The 19,297-nt window shown below is 45.0% G+C and overlaps 1 protein-coding gene across 1 annotated transcript in view; it reads left to right on the forward strand.

The window, feature by feature from the left end:
* Positions 1–13,667: 13,667 nt before the first annotated feature.
* The window catches only part of KBTBD11 (kelch repeat and BTB domain containing 11), a 99,251-nt gene continuing 93,621 nt past the window's right edge, over positions 13,668–19,297 (forward strand). The window contains exon 1 of the mRNA XM_086926414.1: positions 13,668–13,802. The gene's annotated coding sequence lies outside the window, so the exon portion shown is untranslated. The remainder of the gene's footprint in view (positions 13,803–19,297) is intronic.

Genomic DNA, 19,297 nt, shown 5'->3' on the forward strand with positions numbered 1-19,297 from the left:
TGACCAAGAACCTCTTCCTTGTCGTGCATTTTCTTTCGAAGAATGTTCCATAGTAATCGTGTTCAAATGAGGGGTAAGGGTTCTGACAGTACCCCCCAACAAGGCAGATCCCTTCCCTCTTGGCTTGGTATGGAAACGTTGATGAAACAAGTTAATCAACCTGGGAGCATGCACATCTTCTTCTTTTTCCCATGATCTCTCTTCTGGCCCATATCCTTTCCAGTCTACCAAATAATACAGTTGGTTCCTAGATTCTTTTGAGTCTAGAATTTCCTTCACCTCAAACTCTTCACCGTCTTCCAACTGTATTGGTTTGGGGGTTAAAGTCCTCCTCAGACTAACTGGAGCCTTTTTAAGTAAAGAAATGTGAAAGACTGGATGAATTTTTAGGGTGGGCAGTAGAGAGAGCCGATAGGTTACTTGGCCAATCTTTTCTTCCACAGGATATGGGCCAATGAATCTTGGTTGGGATTTTCGGTTTCCTCGTAGTCTCAGATTTTTTGCATTTAACCATACACGATCTCCAATTTCAATGGAAGGCCCTGCTCGTCTTTTCTTGTCTTCGTATGCCTTATATTTAGTCTTAGCTAAAGTCAGGTTCTCTTTTGCACTCTGATGTACTTGCTCTAGATGGGAGACAATTTCTGCTACTGCTGGAACTGATATATCTGTCTGCCTGATGGTTGAATTCAGGTGTCTTCCGTAGTTCATACAGAACGGGGAGTACCCGGTAGACACATTCTTGGCATTATTATGGGCAAACTCTGCTGCCCATAAATATTCTGGCCAGTTTCCTTCCTGCTTTAAGAGATATAACCTTAAATATTGCTCTACCTCCTGATTCACCCTTTCCGTTTGACCATCTGTCTCGGGATGGTAACTAGTGGAGTACCTCACCTCCGTTCCCAAACTTTCCATGAAAGACTTCCAAAAATGGGAAAGAAACTGGGACCCCCTGTCTGAGATAATAACCTTTGGTATCCCATGTATCTTAACAATTTGAGTACTAAAGTGGGTGGCTAACTGCTTGGCACTAGGAACCCCCTTTAAGGCAGTGAAATGGGTCATTTTGGTAAATGAGTCCACTACAACTAGTATTGTACTATAACCTTGGCTTAATGGCAAATTCGTGATAAGATCTAAGGTGACGGTATGCCAGGGATAGGGTGGAGTGGGTAAAGGTTGAAGGAGACCTTTTGGGGCTTGCCGTTCAGATTTTCCCAGAGCACAAGTCTTGCATGTCTTAACATACTCTTCGATATCTTTTGACATCTCAGGCCACCAATAATGTCTCTTGATTAGTTCTTTTGTTTTCGCTTCTCCCTTGTGTCCGGCTAACTTAGTATCGTGACATTCACGTAGAACTTGTTGCTGCATTTCCTTTGTGGGAATGTATAAGGCGTCTTGATAATACGGCAATTGACGGATGATTCTCCAGTCATTCCCCTCCTTCACCCAATTCTGCATGGTCGCCTCGTCCATTACTTTTAGAATATCCTGTTCTAGACTGACAGGCAACGACATGACTCCAATGATCCTCTCCGTTGGAATGATTGCTTGACTTTCCAGAGGGGTTTTGTGATCTTCGGTATCTATTCTCGACAAGGCGTCGGCCTTGCCATTTTGAGCGCCGGGTCTATAGGTGATCACAAAGTCGTAATCCGCAAAATACAACAACCACCTCAGTTGCCTAGGAGTAAGGGTCCTGGCGGTCTTCAGGAATTTCAGATTACGGTTGTCAGTGAAGACTGTCACTTGATGCCGAGCCCCCATGAGGTAATGGCGCCATTCTTTAAAGGCATCTTTGATGGCTAAAAGTTCCTTCTCTGTGATGGTATAATTTATCTCCGCTGGGGACAGTTTCCTCGAGCGATATGCCACTGGGTGTAATTGTCCTCTCACTTTATTCCTCTGAGACAACACTCCCCCAACCGCTTGGTCGGAAGCATCAGTTTCCACATAGAAGGGCTCCATGGGATCTGGATGTTGTAGGATGGGTGCTGAGTTAAAATCCTGCTTCAAGGCCTTAAAGGCTTCTTCGGCTTCGTTCGACCATTCAAATTTAGCTCCTTTTTTCAATAACTGGGTGAGTGGCAGAATTTTTCTCGAGAACTCACTGATGAACCGTCGATAGAAGTTTGCGAAGCCTATGAAGCTCTGAACTTCCTTGACGCTCGCGGGCGACTTCCATTCGACCACAGCCTCAATTTTCTTTTTATCCATAAGGATTCCACTATGGGAGATAACACATCCTAAGAATTCCACTTGGGTCACGCTGAATGCACACTTCTCCAGCTTCACAAAGAGACTATTGTCTTTAAGTTTCTGTAGTACTCCTTTGACGTGTCTTTGATGTTCTTCTGTGTTCATAGAGTAAATAAGGATATTGTCAATGTAGACAATAGCGCATTGATCGAGGAAGTCTTTCAGGACATCGTTTATGAAATATTGAAAGGCTGCCGGGACGTTGCAAAGGCCATAGGGCATAACCTGGTACTCAAAGAGTCCAAACTTGGTCCGGAACACCGTCTTCCACTTGTCACCCTCCTTCATTCTAACTAGATGGTAAGCTCCTTGTAGGTCGAGTTTGGTGAAGATACTGGCTCCCTTAATCTGCTCTAACAAAACCGAGATGAGGGGCAGAGGATATCTGTTCTTTTTGGTGATTTTGTTGATGGCACGGTAGTCTATACACATTCTCAGATCCCCTTCTTTCTTCGGCACGAAGAACAACGGCAAGGATACTGGAGAGTGTGAAGGTCGAATGAACCCGTTAGCAAGGTACTTGTCCAGATATTCCCTCAGGTGCTGGTGCTCTTTTTCAGTCAGAGCGTACACTCTGCTGCATGGCAGATTAGCCCTGGGTTCCAGTTTGATTTCACAGTTGTACACTCGATGAGGAGGGAGCTGTTCAGCCTCTATTTCATTGAAAACTTCTTCGAAGTCCTTATACTCTTCTGGCACCTCTTGGGCATTGATAATACAGACGGATTGTTCAGTTTGACAAAAAGAATAGGCAGGATTCGCTTCTTGCATTCTTTCATGTTTCCCAAAACAATTTTCCAAACAGTAATCTGAAATCATTTGGATGGATCTGGTGCTCCAATTAATCGTTGGGTTGTGCTCGGTGAGCCACGGAAGTCCTAAAATCAATTCGAACTGAGGGGCGTCTATAAGGTTGAATTGAATATTCTCTTCATGCCCATCGCTCGAAATAAGTTGAACGACTTCGGTGTGGCTTACTATGGGGCCCGAGGATAGGTTTGTGCCATCCACTGCTCGAACAGGTTCCATCCTGGATTTCTTGATGGCTAATAGGCCCACTTTATCGGCAAACTTTGGGTCACAGAAGTTTCCAGTCGCTCCCGGATCTATCATCACTGAGACTTCCGTCAGGATGACGTCTCGAAATTTCACCCTCATAGACAGTATCAAATGAGGCGTCGCTGACTGTAACGTGTTGGCCACCCTATGCTCCTCTGGAGTTTTCTTGGTTAACGCATCCACCTGTTCAACTCCTCCAACAGGTGGTGCCTCTAGTTTTCCTTCGGCTTGAGTGTCGTTTTAGGTTTCTTGGGGCAGAATTTCACAAAATGGCCACCAGTACCACAGTACATACATAGATTGTTTGTCCTTCTTTTCTCTTTCTCTTCTCTGGTTAACGGACCACGAATAGTGCCTATTTGCATTGGTTCCGTCCCAGTATCTCCATCCTGACTCCGATGATTCTCTGATCGAACTCTGTCGAATCTAGGGACGGCCGGTCTGAAGTCTCTCCTTTTCTCGCCTTTCCTCTCTCCTTGCCGAAAATCCAATTCTAGCGCGAGATCCACTAGCGCCAAAATCTCAGTTGGCCTATAAGGTATCGCCGCCAGCCCATCCTTTAGCTCATCCTTCAGGCCTCTGTAGAATACTGCCGCTCTCTTACTCTCCGGCCAGTCTGTCTCCACTACAAGTTTGTTGAACTGCGCCAGATAAGACACCAAATCCCTATTACCTTGTTTTAGGTCCAACAGTTCATTATCAGTCGCTTGGGATATTCTTCTCCTGTCGAAGATTCGTAAAAATTCCTGTTTAAATTCTTCATAGTTTCGCAGAATGGGGTCATTCTTGGTGATTAATGGCAAGGACCAAGCAGCAGCGTCCCCGCTCAGATACGAGAGTATAAAGGCGACCCTGGACTGTGCGTCTGGAAAAATCGAAGGGCGGCACAGGAAATGCAAAGAGCACTGCGTAATGAATATCTGTGCCTTTTGTGGGTCCCCGCCAAATCTCTCTGGGGCAGCTAGCAGGATGACCGGGGATAGGGAATTAATTACTTGGGTAGTCATTCTATTGGAACTCTCTGACATAGAGCCCGTTAATTCCTGCTCAGGACTAAAAGGCTGTCTAAATTTTTGTGCCAACTCTGCTGTTTCTTTCTTAGAACTTATTAACTCCAACCTAAGATTTCGATTTTCCTCTCTCAAGTCACTCAGCTCCTTTTGTATGGTGTCTAGAATTGCACCTAAGTTTTGCACATTTATCCCCTCTGCCATCTCTGTTCGGGTGCTATTTGCAACTTGGGCACTTCACTCTGTCAGGGTCGCAGAAAACTCTGTAGGATTGGGCTGCACAGGAACAGAGATGCCGATTCCCAAATCCACTCTGAACAATAACCCAGAGCCCACAGAAGACATGAGTCTCTAGGCCATCATCCCGAGGGAAGGGGGATTGGATAAAATAACAAATAGAGAGAGAAGAGAAGAGACTGTTCTGGCAGGTTCTTGTCTTCAGATCCGGTCTGCAGATCTTGTCATGACTAATGCAAACATGGAAGAGAGAAACATGACATTAATTCCTAACTCTATCTCTCTAACCTAATCTACTATCTCCCTATGGGTTCTGACCTACCAAGAAACTCTCCAGAGCTAGCCTCTCTTCTGTATCATCAACGTGTCTTTATGATCTTGTAAGCTGATTTGCACCTTTTCTCTGTGTATCGATAGGTTTTGCGTTTTAACGTCCTGTTTCCTTGTACTTTTTTCAGTATGACAAACTCTGTAGCTTATCTCTCAGTTTTCTCCTCATGAACTCTCTTGACTCGACTGAACAGTTCAATAGTTCACATAGGCAATTGTAACTCTTTTCACTTTTGACTTTTCTCCTCACAAAACTATTCTTGTTTCACAATACAGTTTCCAGGGTAATATCTGACAACAAGGTTCTTCAGAATTACGTAATTCACTGTTTTCTTTCTCACACGTCTCAGTATAACACTTATCTACATAGTGTTCCGTTCACTCTCTTCACAGAGAAACGGGGCGCAGAAACACGCCGACTCCTCCTCAGCTGTCAGCGGCAGAAAAACGCACTCGACAGTGCGTCACAGATAACAGCAGATTTTTGTATTGCGAGGTTCTCAGAGTGATCTTCTCTTGACTGGGGAGTGGGGCTTGACAACTCTGAAGGGGAAACTCTGCGAACTGGGTCTTAGACTACTCTCCACACGAACTCCTAGAATAGCTTCTACCTGGGGCAAGATACGCGGTGAAGTGCGCAGCTCTCCGGTTGACAGCCCCTCACCTCAGCTGCGATGACGATTAGGCTGGAAGACTAGAATGCTAACTCCACGCGACTCTGGCGGCCATCTTGGTGTGCCGGAGTCGCATGCATGCTGACCAAGAACCTCTTCCTTGTCGTGCATTTTCTTTCGAAGAATGTTCCATAGTAATCGTGTTCAAACGAGGGGTAAGGGTTCTGACAGTTGTGCTGCGGGGACCAAACAATAATCTAGACGGTAAAGGCCATGATGCGCTCCGGAGTGGAAGATGTGTTGTATCTGGTCCGGGTGGTATGTTCTCCAGCCATCTACCAGTCCCATAGCATCAAGAAAATCAGGCAGCCAGTGGGAAGAGGGTCTCACCTCCCGTGGGGAATATCGGTCCAGTGTGCCTGAGACCACTGCATTAAAGTCGACCCCAAGGACCAGGAGACCATCCGGAATGGTAAGTAGGACCGAGCCCAGGTCTGCAAAGGTGGAGCCCTGCAAGCCTGGAGGTACATATATGGACATAAATGTGATAGGAGGGCCCTCCTATGTGCCCAAAACCCCAACATATCTGCCCCTCTCATCTTTCCAAACGGAGCTCACGGCCAGGGGGAGTGTGTTCTTCACCATGATACCCACACCCCGGGAGCCGGAGGTGAATCCTGCGTGGGTGACCATTTTGTACCCACTTGTGTGTATCGCTTTACAAAGATTTCCTACCAGGTGCATCTCTTGAAGCATAACAGTATCTGGGCCCTGCCGTTTAAAATATTTGAGAACTACCCTATGTTTGATCTTGTCTCCGAGCCCATTTACATTCCAACTCAATATTTAAACATTTTTGTCCCCACTCATTGTTTAATTTGCAAGTTACAGTATCCTCTGTAGTAAAGATGAAATAAAATACTGATGCAAAAACCATAATGACAAATGAACACAAACCCCAACCCAACTACCCCCCACCCTGCTGCCCTGAACTCTGGGCGTGGAACTGCCCATGTAAAACTTGCAGAGTGCCTGTCGCCCTATAGTAGAACTAAAAGCAGAAAATGTAAGAACGTGGCATCCCATTGTCCTGTTCCCTCCCCCGAAAATAATAACCATAAAGTTCCCCAGGTGAGTCACGCACCGCAGTTCTGGGTGTCGGCCGTCAGAGGGCAAGGCCCCCCGAGGCCCAGCTGTCACATGGCCCATTACTTGTCTCGGCCTGTCCATGAATTGTACCGTGCAGGGAAGTCATTATGTCCATTTCAGCCCCGTCAGCCAGGGGCCTGAGAGGCAGCTTCACCCTCCGCATTGTGATCTTGTGGGGCACTTCCCCTACGGTGTTCGGGCCAGTCAGCCGCTTCCTACGGTTGTTTGAAGAACCTGGTTTTTCCTTCTGCCTCCACTCGAAGGCGCGCCGGGAATAGCATGGAGTATTTCAGTCCCTTCTCTCTGAGTTTCTGTTTCACCATGGTGAATGACCTCTGTCTCTGCACCCGTTGTGTGAAGTCTGGGAAGAAGGAGAGGTCTGCGTTCTCATAGAGGAGGGCAGTTCCCATTCTAGCATTCTGGAGGATTATGTCTCTGTCCTGGAAATTCAGTACTCTCGCCAGTATTGGGCACGGGGGCTCCCGGCTTGGGACGACCTCCGTGGACCCTGTGCGCCCTTTCAATGACAAAGAACTTACTGAGGTCTTTGGGCTGTAAATCTTGTAGGATAAGGTCTTCCACAAATAGGTCCAGAGCCTGCCCCTCGACATTTTCTGTTACTCCTAAGATGCGCAGGTTATTTTGATGCTGGCCCCCTTCATAGTCATACTGTTTGAGCTTGGTAGTTTTGCGGAATGATTGTGGGTCGCGGACTTCACCTTGAAGCTGGCCAACGTTTCCCACTAGACTAGACGTGGTAAGTTCCATCTGTTTGACCTTCTCATTAAGTTTGGTGAGGTCGGCTCAGATCAGGTTAACCTCAATAGCGATGGTATCCATCTTATGTTCCAATGAGGTTTTAACACTTGTTATTGCATTCATAACATGTCTCATTGATTAATCTTGGCCTTCCCCTCCCTGCTCATTGGTGGTACTGCCCCCGGATTGTCGGCCTTGGAGCACGTCTTTGGGGAGGGTGTATCATTCTCATCTGTTGGACAGCACCATTTTGGGCCCCCTCGCACCTTCGGATTTGCCTTTCTCCATTGTTGTCTGAAGGCCTCGTGAGGGGATCACAACTTTGTACGTTTCTGCCGCAGTGCCTGCGGTAAGCCTACACGGCGCGGTGGCAAGAGCTCGTCTCCTTATATCTCTCACCAGGTGGACTGCCGGCAAGGCAGAACAGAAAAACAACAATACCCCACACGTCCCTGGAGTAGCTAGTCCTCTTTGGCGGCAGACAGTAATGGTGGGTGAAGCTGGTCGCACCCGCTGCAGTGTATAGACAACCCACCACCACACGAGTGCCAGAGTGGCGTACATATGCAGGAGAGGCGAAGCACTGCTGACAGGAGGCTCCAAGCCCCACCTGAAGAGATTGTAGATGCCCAGCATTGTTCGCGGCTCCCACCACCTACTGCCTCGTCACTGTGCCCCAGGGAAGATGGGAGGAGGGCCTGTCCCCCGCCCCCGGCCAAGCACCCGTGGAGTCTGTGGGCCCTTTCTGTATATTGCGGGTAACGGGGAGTGGGGGGAGCGTCTGGTCACCACTCTGAGAGCCTACCTCTACCTCACCTCACCTACGATATTCTTAGCCCATTGAAGCTGAGCTGCCGCCGGTCTGGCCTCTCGCACACCGGCACTTGTTCCTGCAGAATGCGTTGCGCCCTCAATGCCCTGGGTGTTGTCTATAGTGTCTGGGTTGGGTCGGTGCCACTTCGGGGGACCCTGCTGGCGTCTGCGTTGTGCCCGATATGCCGTGAGTGCGCGCAGAGTTCAGATCGCACGGGTGACACAGGCGGAACTTACCGGTCTACCCAGTGGCCGCCCAAAAAATTGAGCCCCCGGCTTCAGCGTTCAAATAGGCCCGTCACCTGTGAGGTCTGGAACTTCAGGAATAGGCAGTTTTCGGCAGTGGGAGTCGGTAGAGGACGTCCCATTTGCTTTCCAGTGTGCTCCCCTACTGCAAGGAACCGGATTTGGTTGTCGGATTGACGTGGGGAAGACAGGTTTCACAGAGCTAGAGGATTAGGTGGCCATTTTGCTCCGGGTCTTAGCCGCCCCCGGGCCTTTGTTATTCTTAATGATGCCCAGTGGAGTAGCAAGGGTTCCGTGGGCTGTAATATTAACATGCAACCCTATTTGGAGTAGTGATACACACTAGGCGCGCAACGCCTATCGGGCTTCAGTCACTCCCCACTACCCCCCAATTGTGTGTGTCAGCCCGGGCTGAGACAGCTTCCCGGGCTACACACAGACAGTTTTTGAGCTGTTGTGGTCTGGCGTCTGTCTTATTGCAGGTGCACCCAAGTACAGACCATTTATGTGTTAACGAGGCTTTGTAGTTCTTTAACCACTTCTTAGAGCCCCAGCATCTTCACTCTGCGAATTGTTGGAAGAATTAGACCCCCCCAATGTTTATTAGCCCCCCCCCCACGACATTTGACTCTAGTTGCGCCTCTGATGCACACCCTGGGTCCCTGTGCAACTGGGGATACAATCAAGAATTGACTTTTTCCTGATTGATCAGGGTCTTGTAGAAAGAATACAGAAAGTAGAACATATCCCAGCTCACCTATCGGATCACTCGGCTGTTCAGATCATTCTACAACTCAAAGACCTTACTTCAGGATCAAGGTGGATGATGGATCGCACCATCCTCTCAGATCCTCAGATCATTGAACAGCTTAAGCAGGAGACGGACTTCTACTTTGAAAATAACAAAATGGGCGTCTCAGTACAAACTGCATGGGACGCGTACAAGGCAGTAATCAGGGGAAAAACCCTTAGCCTGGCAGCGTATAAATCTAAAATGACTAAACAGAAGATTTACAAACTAGAAAGTAAAATGAAAGCTCTCGACCAACAGATATCAGCAGGAACTACTTCCTCAAGTAAAGCGTGTCTGGAGGTAGACAGATTAAAACAAAAAGAAGCACTAACAGAGATTCTGGACGATAGAGTTAGAGAAAAATGGGAAGCTAGCAAGCTAGCCCACTATGAGTACGGGGAATGATGTGGAAAGATACTAGCATGGAAACCTAGGACTGATCAATCAAGGAACAAAATAGCTAGCATAGATCCTCGTAACGCCTCAAGCTCCAGCTCAAATGAGGCAGTAATAAATCAAGATTTTTTTGATTTTTTTACAGATCTTTACGGGGAAGACGGTAATCCCACAAAATAAGAGATAATGATGTTTCTAGATGCTCAAAACCTCCCAACCCTAAACATTTAGGGGAGAGAAGATCTCAATGCAGAAATAACAAACATAGAAGTAGAGGAAGCCATAACAAATCTCAAAAGAGGCAAAGCAGCAGGTCCTGACTCTCTCCCTAACGAATTCTATATAAAGCTAAGAGACTTGTTAGTTCCACCTCTAACAACTCTTTTTAACACAATCTTCTTAGGAAATGGGGATCTCCCAGATTCATGGAATGATGCCACAATATCTATTCTACTAAAACCAGGCAAAAACCCCAGAAAATGTGAATCATATCGCCCTATCTCTATCTTAAATTGCGATTATAAAATATAAACGCAAATTATGGCTAAAAGATTAGGGAAAATAGCAGGTTTACTGATTAATAGCAACCAAACAGGCTTTGTGGCAGGAAGGCAATTATGAGATCTAACTCACGAATTGATTGGGGCAATTGACCTAGCTATTAGCGAAACTCTACCACTTTCCATAATCACTATTGACGCAGCCAAAGCGTTTGATAGGGTCAACTGGGCCTACCTAAATGAAGTGCTAGAAAAATTCGATCTGGGAGAAAATTTTCAGGGCATGGTTAAAAAGATCTATAGCTCCCCCAGGGCTAAAATTTTAATCAATGGCAACCTCACGGAGAATATGCAGATAAAAAGAGGAACAAGGCAGGGATGCCCACTTTCTCCCCTACTTTTTAATGTATGCATTGAGCCGGTGGCAGAAAAACTTAGAAACCACCCTTCAATATCCTCCTTTTACTACCAAGGTTGGCAAAAAAAAGTGGTCCTGTACGCCGACGATCTTATGATCTTCACTAGGGACCTGAATGGGTCCTTTAGCGCAATTGAAGAGACTCTGCAAAACTTTGGGGTAATCTCCGGTTACCAAATCAACCAATCCAAGACTGAAATTATGACCTGGAATGAAGATTCAACCAGTCAATATAATAAGGACAAAATCAGATATCTAGGCATTGATCTTGTCAAAGACCTAGACAAAGTGGCTCAAATCAACATCCACAGGATTGAAGGAGAGGTAAGAAAACTGCTAAAAGTTTGGGGAGTTTACCTCTGTCACTGCTGGGTAAATCTAATATAGTAAAAATGTCTATCATACCAAAATTCACCTTCGCCTTTAGCACCATCCCATTGGAATTTAAAAGAGATATAATAAAGAAAATGCAGGGAGAACTGATAAGTTGTATATGGTCTTCAAAAGGATCCAGAATTGCTTGGAGAAAAATAAGTAGGAGAAAGGAGCAGGGGGAATCGCCAGCCCTGATCCTCTGGAATATTGTAGAGCATTCCAATGTAAAGCTAGTAGGATATTGCTAAATACGTCTATTAAATTCCCACCATACCTTCAAGCATTGACTAAGGGAATCAACCATTTTTGGTACAAATTCGGGCATTCAAAGTTTTTCAAGAAGGGAAAGCTAAAGATTCTGAAATCTGCCGCAAAGTTATGGTACCACATAAGGTGTACCTTGGATATACCATTCTTCAGCAACTTGGCCCCAATATGGGAATCCTCAGGCACACCATATTGCCTTAAAGACAGCCTACCACTTCCCCTAAAATCAGCTGGAATAGAAGAATGGGGCCAACTAATGTCCCAAAACAAAATAACTGATTGGGAACTATTATCGCTCGCAACAAACGCCTCCTTAACAAAATTCACATTTTACCAACTTTCAAGCTGGGCAAAGGCACTAAAAGAAACCAGAAAGGGAAACCTAAAGTTAGAAACCGAGATGAGGAAAAAGGAACCCTTCCATAAATAAATTTCCTATTGGTATTGTGCCCTCATCTCAGCAGGGGAGAAGTTCCAGATTCCATAGAGAATTTGGGGAAGCGAGCTGCCGACGCTGGATGTAGATCATTCTTGACAAGTATCTATGAGCAAATGCTGGTCTATCGTAACACCTGCAGCCTTAAAAAGGAATCATCTATTCACTACCCATAGAGCCTACTGGACTGAAGAGGCTTTCCAAATTCAATGGTGCAACGGTGAAGAACTGCCCAAAATGTGGATTAGAAAAACCCAATGATCTACACATGTTCGGCAGTGCCCCTAACTCGATGGTTTTTGGAACGAAGTGGGTAAGACACTTGATGAGGTGCTAGGAAGACATCTGCCTGTTACTATTGACCTAATTATTTTTGGAGTATTGGGTTCCAATTGTGTAGAAAGATTGCCAAATTGCAAGAAAGTCTATTATTTCTACTGATTTTGTTGGCTAGAAGAGAGATCTGTGTGAAATGGGTGAGTCTAGTCCCTCCGCTACACAGAGAATGGTTGGCTTTAGTATTGAGAATATATAAAATGGATAAAAAGAGATCTACGAGTGAAAAATATAAATTTTGGGAGATCTGGGAAAACTATCAAGCTGGTTAATACATGGATAACTGTTTTAAATACCAATAGCCAAGGGTGGCTCACTATTCCAACGCCCAATGATTATGCAATAGCAATATTCAATCCAGGCTAAGACCTGTTAGTGTAGCCATGGTGGCTAGCTCAACCCCCCCCCCCCCCCTCGTGAACCCCCAGCTATAGTAATGGAAATAAGGGGATCTTACCCTCTCTCAAATAGTAAAAGGGAGACTGTCACGACCCAGAACTAATGCAGTGAAGGAAAAGGACCAAGAGAGGAGGGCCCGACAAATTCTTTACTAATAATATTGCACACAAAAAAAACAGCACCTGTTTCCCTATTCATACTTACGCCCCTACCTGTTATACATTTCGTTTATCGAGTTGTGCCAAGAAATCGACTGAGTCTGCAAGTCAGGACTGTTTTTTATTTTTTAGGACAATTTTCGAAGTAAATTACCTGTGGAGTTACTGTACATTTCTCATGCCCACTGAGATTACATTCTATGATGTACATAGAGTCAGTGACCAATACTATGTCTAAAATATGCAGATCTGGTCTCTGCCACTCCTTGACTATTCAATCCATTAAGTGAGCGAGACCCCTTTGGTCAGTTGTTGTTACTGCGCCTACTGCAGCTGCAACAGGTATTGTTGCAGGAAACGGGAAATGACAAAGGCAAAAGACGGTATGGAAGAGACATTGGAGGCATGCGTTGGCATAGCTTACTACATACTGATCAGTCTCAGAGCATATACCGTCCGAAATGCAACAAAGAAGTGCAAATTGTTGCTGCGCATAGTGTGAAATGTGAGGAAGGAAAGGTTAGAGTGAGGTAAGTGGGATAGAATCAGTGCCGTTGTTGAGTCATTTCCAGCCAAAATGTTCCATTACCTTTACCCTATGCCACAGGCAGGGAAACAGCTCGGTTACGTGCAGAGCGTCCAATGGCGATCAAGGGTGTAGGGCGGTTGCCGGTCCCTTTTTTTGCAACGATGAAAAAAGGTGCAGCTCTGCATTCAATCCCAAACAAAAGAACAGACACTGGTGTAAACAAGTGCACAATACTGGACATAAACACATAACTGGAATCGACTGTACCAGGTTCAGCTGAAGCAAAGATGCGCCTTTTGTATGCATGAACGTAATCTTGTGTAAATTATGAAAGGGGCATTTCTTTTTCATAAATTAAGCTGGCGTTTAGCGAGGTAGTTGCTGGGGTGGCTACTGTATACAGCTCGCTGCCTTTGACAGTTCAGTCATGTACGGGAGGGCGGCTGAATCTACTGCGAGTCCACCGCTGCACAGATCAGTATGTGTTGGCTCGGGGCACCCTGCCTTCTCCTGTCTGGGCAGCCCAAGCAGGAGGAGGGGAGGGAGGAGCCCAGCGCTGCCCGCCCCTTCTCAGCCACAGCTAGTAGGAGCCCGGGAGCCGAGCAGCAGCAGCCCCGGTGGCCTGTCAAGTTCAAGGCGCGCACAGCCAGTGGAATCTCCATCCCCTGGAGGAAACCTGGCCCGGCTGTGGACGTGGAGCTTGGCTACGCAAGGTACTGTACGTGTCCACAGCTTAGAGGCCGCCTGGCCACAGCAGGGTGGCGTATGGGAAGGGTGATGCGTGCCACGGGTGGGAACGCGCTGCGCACACACGTGTGCTTCTGAAATGAAAGCCTTATTATTTACCAGACAATGCAACACTGTTGACCACCCTAGCTGGTCAACAGTTTGCGCCTTCTGATTAGAATATCGAGGAGCACGTAGCGGATGGGCAGAGAAACACAATTCTTGAAACCAGATTACGTTTCTCTGCTTGCTTCCAAGAGATGCATCACGTTCACACGGTGATTCCCGTGGGTTGCGCCTATTTCGCATTCCTGTAATATAACTAACTCTGAGTGTTCGTTCTGTTCATAGGATGTGTTTGCGTGTATTAGCAGCATACTTAAACTCGTTACTTGCCTGGTACGTGTTAAGGGTGGCTGGCACTGTACCACCCTTATCCCTCCATTACTGCACGTTAGCCGATCTGGCAGGCTGCCCTGCATACTATCACTCAAAGTGCGTCTCTGCCATGTTGTGGCTGTCAGCTCACATCCATGGGCAGATCTCCTCCCCTCCCCCTACCTCCCTGACAGCTTAAATCCCCAGGCCTGCTGCACGCGCATGTCACATCCTGCTCACCGCATCTCGTTTTATTTTACAGTTTGAGGCACTGCTGGAACGCAAACACGCCCTAGCATTAATTGTAATGTTCTTTAATTGGTAAAGATATTGAAAACCCCAGACCAAACGTTTCGCACTCTTCTGAGCGCTTATCCAGACCAGCAGCCATGCCTTCGATAAAGCTAGTAACCAAGGAAACAATGGAGCCGCTCACGAGCCCTCATACATGAAGTTACGTAATGTGCTTTACTGTGCGCGGCGCTGGGTTTAACATTAACGTCACAGGAAAAGCACATTATTTCCCACCATTGTTTTAAGAAATAGCTCAAGTAGGAGTTTAGAAAAGGAATATCGCCCTTCTGGAAAAAGCTTTAGACTAAGTTTAACGGAACGATACACAGAATGTTTATTTGCTGGGCAGCATTAAATCTCTCGAGCTACCCAGTGACCACTTGACAGGTATGCCTTCTTTCTCCAGTCTTGTTTTCCATTAAGTCAAAGGAGAGATGCAGTCTAATTTATAGCGCTTCGTAGCAGTTTTAGCAATATGTTTCAATATGTGGTGTAATTCACATTGAAAAGATTATAGCATACACTTTTTCTATGTCACGATCCATAGGCGAAGCAATGGGGTGATAGACTGCACCATGTAGCAATTCTGCACGAAACATAACACTCATGGAAATGGTAGTGAACTACAACAAAATGTGAGTATTTTGCTAAGAGGCATGCTTAAGTCCCGACCGAGCAACTTGCTTCTTATTCCTTTACTTACAAAAGTGCTCAACAATGAATGAAGTATTCCTCCGCAAGAAATACTGGCCCAAAAGGATTTCATTGAGATTCTCCAGCTAATTTCCCGTATTATACCATACCGGGTGTAAATAATCATGATAATAAAACAGAAAGTGAGTGTCCGAATTTACTCATCAGAGGGTCTAAGACTAATTTTCCTTGCCTGACATTGACCCCTACTTTACCATCTGTACTATTGTGTATAAGCATGGGCGGAATTTGCAAATTACGTGAATTCGTAATTGCCATTTGCAAAAATTCGCCAAATTCCGCGAGCTTGCAAATTTTTTTTTTTGCGAATTCGCAAGATTTTTTTACCAGTTCGGAACCGAGAACTTGCGCATGCGGTCGCAACGGTCGCAAACATGTTGTTTCCACTTAACCAGCCTGCTCATGATGCCTTTTTCCTGTTTCGGGTCGCAATGACGTGTTCGCGTTCGCAATTTCCTGTTTTGGGTCGCAACGACGTGTTCCCGATCGTGGCATCGTTCGGCCAGCTACCAAAATCTCGCAGCGCACGCGAACAGGGAGGAAAACTCATCAGCGAACGCAGAATCATGGAAAGTCAATGCCGCGCGCGCAAGATTGTATTTTTGAAGCACGAACAAGAAAAAAAAATCCGCCAACTCGCGAATTGTGGATTTTTGGGCAATTTTGCGTGATTCACGGATCGCGAAATTGCCAAAAATGTGCAAATTCCGCGATCAGAACGAATATTCCGCCCATACTTAGTTTATACTGTTTTGTAAAATAGTTATGTATAAATGCATATTCCTTTCCTTTCTTTTTTTCACATTTAAGTGCAGAACAGGCCCTTTTTACTTGTATATAAGTATGAACATTTCATGTAAATGGTAAATGTACAGGAATTTATATAGCGCAAATCACCGAGCGGTTTCTAAGCGCTTGTTTAGGGAACCCGTCCTGGTATTCCCCTGTGAGATAACCGCGGCAGGGTATCCGCAAGTGAAAGCCAGGCATCCCGCCGCGAGGGGCCGTTGTGGAGATTAAACAAGCTATTGCCTAGAGTCGCAGAGTGTGAACCCGTGAACTGAGTAGGCACCGGAGCGAGAATTGTCGAGTCCATGGACATTTTAGGACTCAAGACCCCGCCAAGCCGGGAATTGAACCCTGGTCCCGGGCTGACCTCTGCTTCCAGGTCTGCCTCCTCTAACCAGTGAGCCTCACTTCTCCACATTTCATGGAATTCAGTTCTTTTCAAATGCTGATATTTCCTGACAGCTTAGCTAACGTCATGTCATTTGAGCTCTGCTTATGAATGTACTTACCTTCTACTGGTATAAGAAATACTTAGTATACATTCCCATTTAGAATGTGACAATATGGGGATTTAAGAATGCCAACTATCTGTCCTTTGGATGCTCACTTACAGTTTTCACTTATGCTTGTAGAGTGATCTGCACACGTAAATCACAAAGTTCACAACCAGGTATATCCCACACATTTATGTGGGGTTCATATCCATTTTGCCCATTCCTATGTTATGCAATTCTATTAGAGTCATCAGTTCATTTGTGTCTACAGAAAGTTGTGATTCAAAATCCTGGTAGGGAAATGCAGCCGCATTTTAACTAAGAGTTCTGGTTCTGAGAGAATCTCTCTCCATTGTGGCCTCTGATAGGTATTGCAGTGGTTGTAAGTCATTACTTGTCAGTATTTTACCTTGGGCATCATTACATCGAAGATATTACATCGCATGGGCCTTTACGGTTCGTAACTATAATTCGTGCTCTAAGGTAATCATAACTTGCATCCCCATCCATACACAGCATTCCCATTCATAATTTCATTTCAAATCTTGCAGTGATATTATCAATGACGTCATAGAAAATGTCACAAGCTATTTAATATGTTGGGTAATTGGCAGTACATGACGAGGGCGCAAGTTATAGTTACTTTAGGGCATGAGCAATTGTATTTTGAGATAACTGGAATTTCAGTGTTTTTTTAGTTTTAAAGATTGCATTGTCCCTGAAATTTTCACCTAACAATAACATTATTTGCCCTTTGTTTTTTCAGGGTATTTCTAGGTTTCTTTTAAACGTAAATTAATATTTTATTACCATATGTGAAGCATACCAGTCTCTTTGTCCACCCCCACTCCTCACAGGGAGCCAACCCCATGCTGAAGGCAGTCTTCATCTGTGTGTGTGTTTATGTCTGTGTGTGGGTAGGGTTCCGTGGATGTATCTCTGTGTTTCTAGGAAGTTACTATGTATGGGTACTAGTGCTGGGGGCTGTCAGAGTGTGTATATACGTTTTGGTGTTTGTATGTGTGTTGGGTAGTATGTGTGTTAGTGTGTTCTATGGGTGGATGTGTGTGTGAGGTTGATTTTGTTGGGTTGTGTGTATGTGTGTGAATGTGTCTGTGCATGGGGCTATGTGAATCTGTATTTGTGTGTTTTTCTCACTGTGTGTGTATGGGGTAGTGTGAGTATGCTCATCGTTGTGGGGTTGTGTGTGTGTGTGTTTGTGTGAGTGAGGTGTTTGAGTGTGTGACAGAGTATGTGTGTATAAGAATGTGCATGTCTGTATGTGTAAAAGTGGTTGGGTTTTGTACATATGTTTGTTTGCGATGTGTACATGTGTGGGTGGGGTTGTATGGGTGTGTGTGTGAGTATGTGGGGTACTGTACATGTGTCCGGGTTATGTATAGTTAGACCTGGATTGATTTTCATATAAATACTTATTCAAACATGTTAGATATCATAATCCCATACACATATATTATGACTTGAAATAATTATAAGAATACTCACAGATGAAGTAAAATACAGAATTGTAAAGAATTGTAAAGTACTTACAAATCTACCTGCGATATAAGAACCAGATATACTTATTTGCGATATAAAGTCCCATAAAGTCAAATCTGAAATGTAATGTTGGTATGTATACCTTCGCAGTGGTATTTGATTGGTCAGATATTATGGGCTCAAACGTCTGTCAGGATTGTGTTAAAGGGCCTTATAGCAAGATATGTTTACAGTGTGCTTTTAGACGTTTGAAAAAAGTAGGCTTACTGAAAGACTCATACTTGTTACAAAGGAAAGGCTGCATGCCAAAATATTTCACCTTGGGTTCATGAAGTATGCAAGTCATGCTGTGCGGTTAGACTGCCATCTTGAATTGGTTTGCATGTTTACAGACGGTGCCAACGATTTTCATGTCTGATTATGATAAAACATTGTTCTCCCTAAATTCTGCAGTGGGTGTTATGTGTATTATGAGTTCAATAAAAGCAGTGGTGGGACACAGAGCATTGCTGGAGGACCTTTCATGGTCTACTATGCAAAATTAAAATTGAGGCTCAGTGTTTTTAGGTAATAGGCGATGTAATGTAAAATAGGCTAATTACCCTTCACTCTTTTCCCCTCATCAAGTGGCAGGAGAAGGAGTAAATAGGTGGCCAACAGCTGTTAATCTCCCATCATTACTTGGTACTATAGAACAAATATTAGGCCTTTTGCTGAACAACAACAGGCATAGTGCCGTTTGTACTACACCTTATACCACCGGCATCTTTCTCCTACCAATTGCTACAGGTGGAGGGCCGAGGAACCTAGCAGCTGCCACATATACTATTAAGTCGAGGCATAGTAGAGAAATCATTACACCTATTGCTGTTTGCAATTTCCTCAATCGTGTTGTCTATTATAAATAGCTCTAAGTAAAGTATTTTTTCTTCACTATTAGTAATAATTCTCTATCTCATATTACTCTAGGAGAATTACGATTGGGGGTGCTGATTGCTGTCATGGCGGACTGCTAATGCAGGAGCAAAATAAGCATAGTGGGGGCTTGCTTTATCTCCAGGGCAATGTTTAACCTACTCACGTAATGAAGTAACGGAAAATTAAATCTTCAGAGCCTTTGTCTTCCTTAGATGAGGAAAATATTTTAAAACTTAAACTCAGTGGTTGACTAGGCCTTCCACCCAGAGCTGTTAAAACAATAAATGCAAAACTGAAAAAGCAGAACGCCGAATATTTTTTTTGTTATAAAAACCTTGCCAGTACTTTGACAGTTGTGGCTTTTAAGCAATTAAATGTGACCCTCAAGCTGATAA

The sequence above is a fragment of the Lissotriton vulgaris genome, chromosome 6 (genome assembly GCF_964263255.1).
Source record: "Lissotriton vulgaris chromosome 6, aLisVul1.2, whole genome shotgun sequence".
Lineage (NCBI taxonomy): Eukaryota > Metazoa > Chordata > Amphibia > Caudata > Salamandridae > Lissotriton > Lissotriton vulgaris.